Source organism: Saccopteryx leptura, chromosome 8 (assembly GCF_036850995.1).
Source record: "Saccopteryx leptura isolate mSacLep1 chromosome 8, mSacLep1_pri_phased_curated, whole genome shotgun sequence".
NCBI lineage: Eukaryota > Metazoa > Chordata > Mammalia > Chiroptera > Emballonuridae > Saccopteryx > Saccopteryx leptura.
Genome location: NC_089510.1, coordinates 24604646 through 24616072, shown reverse-complemented (window position 1 = coordinate 24616072; position 11427 = coordinate 24604646).

Below are 11427 nucleotides of genomic sequence, written 5' to 3'. Positions count from 1 at the left end.
TCATTCAGTGCTCACAAAGCTACTGACTTATCCGAGTTTCCTAGAATCAAAGGTTTCTAGCTCACCAGACTTATTCACCTCTGTTCCCCATCTCCTTCCTTCTCCCTGCACAAACTCTGCACAAACTGGCTTCTCACTCAGCACTCCACCATCTTGGCTGCTTCTCCTGGCCTCCTCCACGTGGCCTTTCTCTGCTCTCCTCTCTAATGCTAATCTCAGGAACCGAGAGAGCAAGCTCCTGGTATGCCCCCACTTTATAGTATAGAAACCAAAACCTCTAATCCAATATACAAAATAGGGAAGTCTCTAATATAAAGTCACTTATCTGAGGCATGATGGGATTGCACTACCACACATCAAAAAGGGTGGGAAAGGCTTAGTCCTAAAACCAAGCCCCAGGCTACAAGGATCCTGCCTGCCCACAGCCCACCCCCAACACACATTAATATCACCTGGGTGATGGGCTTCCATGTGGGCAGCACCATCTTTAACAAAGTGAGCATAATATATTTTATCCGCCCAATATTAGGCTTAATTTCAGATCACTGAATCTGAATCTTTGAGGTATAAGCCGAGGAATCTGCAATTTTAATAATCTTCCCAGGTTATTCCTATATACCCCAAAGGTTAAAATCCAGGCTCACCTCTACTCCCATTTCTAGATCTACCACAGCTTATAGCTATGTGTTTAGACAGTTGCTTCTACAGACACTGTCTTAACCAAAGGAGCATATCAAATAGTGGAGGGAGCAGATAAAATGGGAGGTTAGATGAGAAACTGTTTGGAAGAGTAGGATGCACAAATCATCAATGAAGCCATTGTTTTCATTGTAGACTGGAAAAAAATAATAATAAATGCAGCCTTTTTATTTTGTCTTATGTGGGCATCTTGGGAATTAAGAATTTCTTGTAAATAAAGTTTTTTTGGGAGAGTATGCCAAAGCATGTGAGTCTCTGAGTTATCTTACTTGGCTATCTCCAACTTGCCAATTTTCTCTTATTGACATTGCTCCCATTTGCCATGACTTAGCTCCACAAGGCCGGTGCTAAGTCATCGCTAGTAATTACATGCTTCAGCAGAAACTTAGATCCTGAATGCTCAGGAGAGTGTAAAAGCTGTCACAAAAATTTAAAAATAGAGACTCAAACATGTGGCCTCTCAGAAGATCTACATGCAGCTTTCAACAGCAACATTTCAACAGAAGAGAACAGCCCGCAAGCTGAGCAGCTTTCATCTAAAATTGTGAACAGTGAATGTATCCAGGTTAGTATATTATAGAAACATCCCTCCCCAAAAGAATGATAAATGAAATAACTTTCTTAATGTACAGCTGCTGATCATACCCCCCCACACACACGTAGAAAGATAAACCTCAAGTAGCATTACCTTCCATTCACCCAGCTTCCTTTCCTCCCACAGGGAAGTCACTAACTAACATCAATTTCATTCACTTGCTTGGGTTAAAAATTTGCTGCTTTGCAGGCAGGTATGTTGAGCATATTGAGCTATTTCTGGGAGAAAGTGATATCTGAGTAACATTCCTAGCCGACATTACTTACAGTGTTCTTCAAATGAGCTCGATTTTAAGCATGGTGTGTTTTGTTGCGCAAAGCAGAATTTGGGAGTAAGTCAAGATTTCACAAATTCTGTAGAGAGGTATGCAATTTAAAACTCTGACATTTTTCAAAGTGTATAAGGAATCAAGTCAAATTGAGTTTATTCTAAATCACTCTCTCTAACCTTAGGGAAAATCAAGTAGAGGAAGGATTCTTTAACACCAAGGAAAAGAAATGGTCTTTGCTGTATCTACGGGAAGACATATATAGTAGAAACAGATAAAGAGAAAAAAGGGAGGAAAGGTTGAAAGAGAAAATGAATCTCTAACTAAAATAGAATTCATGTAAACTGAAAAAATGAACATTAAACAATCTTTACATGTTTCTAATTAAAAAGCTCTACATTTCTACTCCTTATTTCAAATCTCTACTTCATTGTACAAATGAAATGCATTCTTTTAATATATGTCAATAAATAAAAGTTCAGTTCTGTTTCCACAAAAACAATAAATCTAGTTATAAGATGCAAAATTAGGTACTGTGAGGGATGAAATTCTAAACAGAAAACTATACTCTCAAGATAATTGTAATCTAGTGCCTATAGAGTGGAAAGAGGGTTATTAGAGTATTGTCCCAGTATGCCAAGGTAGTGGGGTTTGATCCCTAGTTAAGGCACATGCAAGAATTAACCAATAAATGCATAAAAAATAGAACAAGAAATTGATGTTTAACCATCTAGGTTAAAGCAAAGCAAATAATTATCTTTTTTCTTTAGCTAACATAGATTACATTATGGTATACATAAATAAATTGACAATAAAGCTGTATCATGACAAGAGGTATTCTTATATAGACTGGTTGTTTTACTAAAATTATGAACTTATACTTTTAAGTCATAGACTTGCAGGTAAAATAAGGAAATATGCTTTTTATTGGATTTGCTTCTCTGATATTGTTTTAACAAATAAGCCACAAACCATAAGAACTGAGCCGACATATAAGCAGACCAAGAAATACTCCTCAAAAACTTTAACCTACCTGACCAGGCGGTGGCACAGTGGATAGAGCATCGGACTGGGATGTGGAGGACCCAGGTTTGAGACCTCGAGGTTGCCAGCTTGAGCACGGGCTCATCTGGTTTGAGCAAAAGCTCACCAGCTTGGACGCAAGGTCACTGGCTCGAGCAAGGGGTTACTCTGTCTGCTGAAGGCCCGCAGTCAAGGCACATACGAGAAAGCAATCAATGAACAACTAAGGTGTTGCAACGAAAAACTAATGATTGATGCTTCTCATCTCTCTCTGTTCCTATCTGTCTGTCCCTTCCTGTCCCTCTCTCTGACTCTCTCCAGGTCTCTGTAAAAAAAAAACAAAAAAACAAAAAAAAAACCACTTTAACCTAAATTCACTTATATAATTTCAGTCTTAGAAAATACTACACATGTAAAATCTGTGATACAGTTTTTTTATATGGGATATGTGTCACTGAAACAAGAAATTCGCTAATATAGGTAATATGGTACAGTTAGTAGTACATTTTAATGACAAAATAAAAGCTATAGTTTGGATGGTGGATACGGTTCTCCTAAAATATTTATGCTGCGTCAGGCGCTGCATTAGCATTACAGGTGTCAACAACAAAAAGAAAGCAGGCTGACTGTGAAGGAAGGTATTGTCTAAAAGGGTAGAAAACCATTCAGCTGTAACACAGTGTGAGACCTCGGGACACGGAGGTGTGGTGGACAAAGGCAGAGCACCTATGGCAGGTTTCAGAGATCAGAGAAGGTCTCTTCCACCTGGCAGTAAGAGATAATGAGGCCAACTAAAAGAAATAAGGCAGACATGGAAGTTTCCCAGCACAGGACCTGGCAGTGAAAAGCCTGGGGGCACAGAAGCTGGAGCGCCTGACAGGGCCGTGGGTCCTAATGAGGGAGAGAGATGCAATAAGAAGAGGAGGAAGAGGAAAGATGGAGGTTTTACCCAGAAAAGAAAAAGGAGTTGTTAAATTTTTAAGCCAAAAAGTGACATAATCACGTGTTTGAATTATAAAGATTATTCTAGATACATTGTAGAGAAATAAAGACTGGCGTGAAAAGAGATTGGCTTAGAGGATATAGCAGAATATGAAAAGAGATACTAGTGTCCTCGATAACAAGTAGTTAAAAGTGGATATAAGTAAGATAGCCTAAGATAAAAGAATTCAGTAAATGAATAAATCTGGGAGAAAGATAAGTGACAGGGAAAAGTCTAACAGGAAATCTAAGATATTACCAAGTTCCTCAGATTGGCTACAAAGCAAGATGCCGGGTGGCAGTACTCACTAAAATAGGGTATATAGAGGAAAAAACTATTCTAGCAAGTAAGATATGAATTGAACATTGTTATTTTAAAGTAAATATACCTATAATCCAAGTGGAGACATCCTGTAGGCAGCTGAATATGCAGATTTGAAGCCAAGAAGAAAAAGCGATCATCAGCATATATAATAGCAATTAAAATGAAGGGAGTTGATGAGATTGTTCAAGGAGAGTATTTATTTATTTATTTATTTATTTATTTATTTATTTATTTTTAAATTTTATTTATTTATTTTAGAGAGGAGAGAGAAAGGGAGAGAAAGAGACAGAAAGGGAGAGAGAGAGAGGAGAGACAGAGAGAGAAGGTGGGGAGGAGCTGGAAGCATCAACTTCCATATGTGCCTTGACTAGGCAAGCCCAGGGTTTCGAACTGGCAACCTCAGCATTTCCAGGTCAATGCTTTATCCACTGCGCCACCACAGGTCAGGCCAAGGAGAGTATCTAGACTGACAAAAGGAGAAGGTGGAGGATGGAGACTTGATGATGCCAACATGTAATGCAAGACGAGCTGTCAGGGATGAAATAGAAAAATAAGAAGAGTTAAAATGTGATGAAAGTCAAAAGAAGTGTTCTGGAATGAGAACATATCAATGCTACTGAGTGGTCAAGAATGACATGAACTGCGAAGAAAGAATGAGAAGATCTGGACTCATTCACAAAGCTGTTCTGGGTAAACAAGACAAAAGAAATGTCTATGTTAATTAATGGGGGCAAGCCAGTTTGTAGTGAGTAAAAGAAGCTGAAGTCCAGTTAGTACTCCTAAATAGACAGTTCTTTTATACTGAGTTCGGGAGATATTTAAAGAGAGATATAGACTAGGTACAATAGTGTCTTAAGGAAGGAGTTACCTGCCATGGTTAAATGCTCATTAAAGATATGAGTACAGAATGACTTGGAAGGTACAGGATGAAATCAAAACATCCCCAGGTAAAATTAACTTGAAAGAGGGAAATATTCTTTCTTTAGAGAAAGGAGGAAATGATGGATTCAATTTTTTTTCTTAGCCAAGTGTATTAGCTTTCTATTGCTCTCCAAGGCTAAATGACATACCACTACATACTTAGCAGGATACAACTACCCAAATTTCGTGCCTCACAAGATATTATATTATATACATCTGAACGTGGGTTAGCTGGGTTATCTCAGGGACTCATACAGTAAAAGCAAAATGTTGGCTGGGACAACGTCCTTATCTGAGAATCAGGATCCTCTTCCAAGCTCACTGGTTGGTGGTAGAATTCAGTTTCGTACAGCTGTGAAACTGAAGTACCTGCTTCACTGGTGGTGTAGCTTTCTGGAAGCTACCTGCTGTTCTCTCCATGTTGCCATGTATACAAGGCAATGGTTTGCTTTGTCGAGGCCAAAAGCCACATCGCTGCTGTTTCAAATCTCTCCAACATCAGGAAGGGCCCAGGGTCATTTTATGGTTCATCTGATTAGATCAGGGCCACCCAGAAAATTTTCCTTTATGACTTAACTCACAGTAGACTGATTTGCAACTTTAATTCTATCTGCAAAAGCTCTTCACCTTTGTCAAATACTGTAACCCAATCACAGGAGTGAAATACATTTTATTCACAGGTTCTAGTCACAACCAAGGGGAAGAGATAATACAGAGCATATGTTCCGGGGGACAGGGACTCCGAGGGCCATCTCAGAACCCTGCCTACCACATCAAAAAAGAGACCACCCCCAATTTAAATACTTTTCTTTCACAAAGAGAGATTTTTTCACTATTTATTTAATATGTGGGTTCTCAAAAATAGGTAGGTAGATGGTGATGATGAAGATAGATTATAGATAGATAAGATAGATAGATGATGATAGATAGATAGATAGATAGATAGATAGATAGATAGATAGATAATAGATAGATAGATAGATGATAGATAGATAGATAGATAGATAGATAGATAGATAGATAGATAGATAAGATTAGATTTAGATCTCTTATGGAAGTGCTTCCCAGTCTTAAAACAAAATCTACAAAACAACTAAAAGAAGTTCCCTATAGTATATTGATAAAAGCCGTAGCCCTGAAAGCTGTTGGTATCCTCACCAAGCGTTAAGGGATGGGTACATCTACAGCAAGACCTCATTAGTCTACCTAGAGATCATAATCATGGTCTTCTATTACACTAAAAAAAAAAAAAAAAAAAAAAAGATAACAGGAAAATAAAGGCAATTGTTGCAGTCCTCTGTTAAAACTCTCCCTTCTTGTCTTGACAGAATTGTCCTCGGGAACTTCCATTCTGGGTTGTCACTAACTTTTGTCACTCTGTATGAAGCAGCATAGGCCTTAGCTTGACACACCACTCACTCTCCCCATTCCATGATGGATGATGCAGTTTCTATAGGTACACTGGGTTCTGGACTTCCTAAGCACAGAAAAGGAAGAACAGAGTGTTGAGGACCCTTTCTCATTTGAATTCTGGATTATCTCTGTGAAATCAGTGGAGACTAGCCAACTGAGAGTTAGGTTCTGTCCACACTGCTAGGAAAATTACTTTCAAGATGATGGGTTAAAGAATGGTACACCTAAAAATCGATATAATTTTATTAATCAATATCAATTCAATAAATTCCATAAAAATTTTTTAAAAAGAAAATTACTTTCAAACATTGATAGTATAAATTAGTTCCCAGTTACTTTATTTTTCCAGCATTGTACAAAATTAAACCATAATAAAATTCAAATGCCAAGATTGAGAGACAATGCAATGGAACAACCATATCCTGCATGCATGTGTACTGAAAACGGTAACACCTACCAAAAAAAGCACATCACACTGCCTCTCTTAGAAATTGGTTCAGAGAAATGCTGTTATCAAACATAATTAGATGCTAAGACTGTCCGAACACAGTGGAATACAGTGCCATAATCAATTAACAGTGTCTTCCAGCAGTGTAAAGAGAGTATGAGGGTGGAAATGCAATTATGATTAGAATATACAGGTTGTGGCAAAAGTAAGTTTACAGTTGTCCATATGGAAAATGATACCATAAATGAATAATACAGGAATAAAATATATTTCAGGTACTCTACAACTGTAAACCTACTTTTGCCATATCCTGTATTTGCCACACATGACGCAGGCAAAAGAAAAAAACAGTAAGATAGATAAGAGATGGAAGAATAAGAATAACTACTAGTTACTGAATTCCCACACTCTAATGGTCATTATGGTGAATACCATATATATATATATATATATATATATATATATATATATATATATACACACACACACACACACACACACACACACACACACACACACACACACACACACATTGAATACATACAGTGTGTCGTAAAGTCATGGTGCACTTTTGACCAGTCACAGGAAAGCAACAAAAGATGATAGAAAAGTGAAATCTGCACCAAATGAAAGGAAAAATCTCCCAGTTTCATACCTATTCAGTGCAGTTCAATGTGGGCTCACGCACAGATTTTTTAGGGCTCCTTAGGTAGCCATCCCGTATAGTCTCTACAGACTCATCACTGACTGATGGCCTACCAGAACGGAGTTTCTCCACCAAACTGCCAGTTTCCTTCAACTGCCTATCCCACCAAGTAATGTTATTCCTATGTGGTGGTGCTTCGTTATAAATGCACCAATATTCACATTGCACTTTGGTCATGGATTCGAATTTAGCGAGCCACAGAACACACTGAACTTTCCTCTGTACCGTCCACATCTCGACTGGCATGGCCGTGCGCTGCTCCGCTGTATACATGGTGTTACGTCATCACCTGTGTGTGCGCACATGCTGCCACATCGTCCTACAGAAACTGGGAGAGTTTTCTCTTTATTTGGTGCAGATTTCACATTTCTATCATCTTTTGTTGCTTTCCTGTGACCTGTCAAAAGTGCACCATGACTTTATGGACACACTGTATGTATGTGTATGTATACACACACACACACACACACACATTATCACAGATTTTCGCAATGACTTTGCAAAGTAGGTATTGGTATCACTTTTAAAAATCTTTCAGTAGAGAGAGACAGAAAGGTTAAAATATTTAATTCAGGGACACAGAAGGAAAGAGTGAGTGGCTGCAGTGTTTCCCCAAGTTTGGCTTCAAGGCCAATGCAATTTCTCATACATCACATTGCCTCCAGTAGGAAGGAGCGCCAGTGAGGAGCCCGTTGTTATATGTCTCCAGAGCAGTGGAGTAGCACATGCTGAAATAACGTTAGACTCTTCTGGTTGCTCAGCAATATTGTCTTAAAAGTCCTACAAAATATAAAATGAGCATGCCTTATTGCTTTGCATATGATGAGATTCTGTCCTGTAAACTGATTTGTAACACAATTTTTAAAACTAAATACCTTATCCATAAAATGTTTTTATATCAGAAACTTCATGACAAACCTGGCCTGCTGGCTCAGAGGTAGAGCGTCGGCCTAGCGTTTTGAAGTCCCAGGTTCAATTCCCAGTCAGGCACGCAGGAGAAGTGCCCATCTGCTTCTTCATCCTTCCTCTCTGTCTCTCTCTTCCCCTCCTGCAGCCAAGGTTCCATTGGAACAAAGTTGACCCGGGTGCTGAGGATGACTCCATGACCTCTGCCTCAGGCACTAGAATGGCTCTGGCTACAAAGCAGCAATGCCCCAGACAAGAAGAACATCGCCCCCTGGTGGGCATGCTGGGTGGATCCCAGTCAGGTGCATGCAGGAGTCTGTCTGACTGCCTCCCTGCTTCTAACTTCAGGAAAATACTAAAAAATATAAATAAATAAATAAATAAATAAATAAATAAATAAATAAATAGAAACTTTATTAATGATTCAATTCTTGGTTTTAGTCATTTCTCTTTTTTTTTTTTCTGATTAAGAAAAGAATACCTTAGCTAAATAATGCTTTAAATAGATAATGCATAATACCTTAGTTTCTCAGGTTTCCTCCAATATTCTAGCATGTACAAATCTGCACCAGTCTTCTGAAAAAGAAATAAGTTATTATTCGAGGGGGAAACGGACATGTGTGTGAGTATTGGGAGCAATTCCATACCTTTCATACTGTTATCCAGTGATATAATTGCTCTTTCCTCTAGTGTCTTTCTCCTTCCCCTCTGAGAAGCCAACATAAGAAATGTCTGCCTATGTGTCAAGAGCCAGAAACTCATTATGATAGCAGCCCTGCAAGGCAGTGCTGGGAACCAAACTGTGAAATTGTGATTCCTTCCTCAAGTGGAGTGTGGGAAGTGCTACATGCTGCTAGTTTGCTAATGGATTGAACCACACCATCGCAACAAATGTCAGAAAATCCTGAAGGTTGATTCCGTGTATTTTAGCAGTATTCAAGAGAAAACTAATCAGAGATGGAAATTCGTTAAAATAAATTTTACTTTGGATAAGAGATGTCTGTTCTAACACTTGCTTTTTATTGATGTTTGACATGTAATTTTATTATTCTTTTAAAGATCTTTCCTCTCTCTTCTTACTCCTTGATTATCCGTTAGGCTCTAGAATAGAGATTGAAAAGTTATTAGTGTTTGCATGCCAAGTTATATACCTAAATAGTATCTCTTACAGGTCATTTCAACCCAAAGAAATGATTGATAAGAAATAATCAGGTGCCCTGGCTGGTTGGCTCAGTGGTAGAGCGTCGGCCTGGCGTGCAGGAGTCCCGGGTTCGATTCCCAGACAGGGCACACAGGAGAAGTGCCCATCTGCCTCTCCACCCCTCCCCCTCTCCTTCCTCTCTGTCTCTCTCTTCCCCTCCTGCAGCCAAGGCTCCATTGGAGCAAAGATGGCCCGGGCACTGGGGATGGCTCCATGGCCTCTGCCTCAGGTGCTAGAATGGCTCTGGTTGCAACAGAGCAATGCCCCAGATGGGCAGAGCATTGCCTCCTGGTGAGCATGCCAGGTGGATCCCAGTCGGGCACAAGTGGGAGTCTGTCTGACTGCCTCCCCAGTTCCAACTTCAGAAAAAAAAAAAAGAAAAGAAGTAATCAGGTAATCTCCAAGATAACCTCATAATAACAGGCAGGTTTTTGAATGTGAGCTTCCCTCCAGCACCTGTGAGTATAAATACTCTGGGAGTATTCTTCATGGATACTGCTGCTGGAGTTAAGTGGGGGCAGGAGAGTGATGAGTGGGGATGTTTTACCCCTCTGTGCTCATTTACCATTCTCCAAATTTGGCTCCTGTGTCCAAAGCCAGTTTTATAAGTGGGTTTTTGTCCCTTTAATTATACTCCATTAAAAAATATATATTGGCCCTGGCCAGTTGGCTCAGTGAACAGAGCATCAGCCCAGCCCATGTGGATGTCCCCTGTTCGATCCCTGGTCAGGGCACACATGGGAAACTACCATCTGCTTCTCCTCCCCTCTCTCTTCCCCTTCTCTCTCTCTTCCTTTCTCGCTGCCAGTGGCTTGCGTGGTTCAAGTATCAGCCTTAGGCACTGAGGATAGCTTGGTTGATTCAAGCATCAGCCCCAGACAGAAGTTGCCAGGTGGATTCTGGGAGGGGCTCTTGCAAGTCTATTTCTCTATCTTCCCTCCTCTCACTTAATAAATAAATATCCTCAAAAAAAATAAATAAAACAGATAAATCTCTCAAAAGATATTGTTTAAAAGAAAAGTTCTGCCTGACCTGTGGTGGCGCAGTGGATAAAGCATCAACCTGGAAATGCTGAGGTCGCCGGTTCAAAACCCTGGGCTTGCCTGGTCAAAGCACATATGGGAGTTGATGCTTCCAGCTCCTCCCCCCTGTCTCTCTCTCTGTCTCTCTCTGTCTCTCTCTCTCCCTCTCTCTCTCCTCTCTAAAATGAATAAATAAAACAAACAAAAAATTGTTTTAAAAGAAAAGTTCTGACAGGTAAAATAAGAGCTAACATTATTCATCTTTTTTTTTTTTACATTATTCATCTTTGAGAAATGTTTTAAAACATCATTAATGTAAAGACAAATGAAACAATGATGATTTAGGTTATATCTATATACAATACATATACATCTTCACATAAATGTTATCAATTTTTGCACTATATATGCTACATTATAAATGTAAATGTATAAGTTATTTTTAAATGGTGTCATAACTACTGAAGAATTTGGGGAAATAAATTTAGATCACACCTCACATTGTATAACATTATACAATATATAAACTCCATATGCATAAAAAACTATGCAAAAAGATTGACAGAATACATTATGCAAAATATATACACAATGATGATAATGACTTTATAAAAAGAGAGAAAACAGATTCAGACAAATATTTGTAGCAAATTTTACATATTAAAAAATAAAAGAACATCTATGCTACCCTGTACTTAAACTCAATAGCTAGTGAAGTCACAACCATGTGTTGTAGTCATGGGGTATGCTCATGGTATAAATGCTCAAGTCATGAGGACTAACGGATACTCTGTCACCTTTCAAAAAGCAAGCATTAGACCTAATGGAATCATTTTAGCTAAGTCTGATAGTGGCATGTTGCCGTGTTGAGTTCTCAGTTGGTTTAATGATTTAAAAACCAAAATATTGGCCCTGCCCA